The sequence below is a fragment of the Cynoglossus semilaevis genome, chromosome 15, assembly GCF_000523025.1.
Source record: "Cynoglossus semilaevis isolate Cse_v1.0 chromosome 15, Cse_v1.0, whole genome shotgun sequence".
In the NCBI taxonomy this organism is placed as follows: domain Eukaryota; kingdom Metazoa; phylum Chordata; class Actinopteri; order Pleuronectiformes; family Cynoglossidae; genus Cynoglossus; species Cynoglossus semilaevis.
The window spans coordinates 2,229,739-2,230,132 of NC_024321.1; the positions used below are offsets into that span (position 1 = coordinate 2,229,739).

The following is a 394-nucleotide window of genomic DNA, read 5'->3' on the forward strand; positions in this document are numbered from 1 at the left end:
GTGGGCGTATTCAATCCAGGGAAGATGGACACTCCAAGAGGTGGGATTCCTGGCAGACACACAACGGAGAGCTGCCTCTAAGTTTTGGTTGGCACGCTCTGTTTGTCCATTGGTCTGAGGATGAAAACCAGAAGACAAACTCACAGAAGCTCCAAGGGCCTGACAGAATGCCTTCCAAACCTGGGAGGTGAACTGAGGACCACGATCAGAGACAATGTCCAGAGGAATACTGTGAAGACAAAAGACATGAAGCACCAGGAGTTTAGCAGTCTCAAGAGCAGAGGGGAGTTTAGGAAGAGCTACAAAATGCACAGCCTTAGAAAGGCCTGTCCACAATGGTCAGAATGACCGTCTTACCTTGTGAAGAAGGTAGTCCAGTAACAAAATCGATTGC

At 48.7% G+C, this 394-nt stretch overlaps 1 long non-coding RNA gene across 1 annotated transcript; it reads right to left on the minus strand.

The window, feature by feature from the left end:
* Positions 1-389, minus strand: LOC112488190 (uncharacterized). Its single transcript, XR_003052023.1, has 3 exons — positions 358-389; positions 145-229; positions 1-49 (listed from the first exon to the last, which is right to left on the minus strand). It is a non-coding gene; the product is annotated as an uncharacterized LOC112488190 (long non-coding RNA).
* Between the last annotated feature and the right edge of the window lie 5 nt (positions 390-394).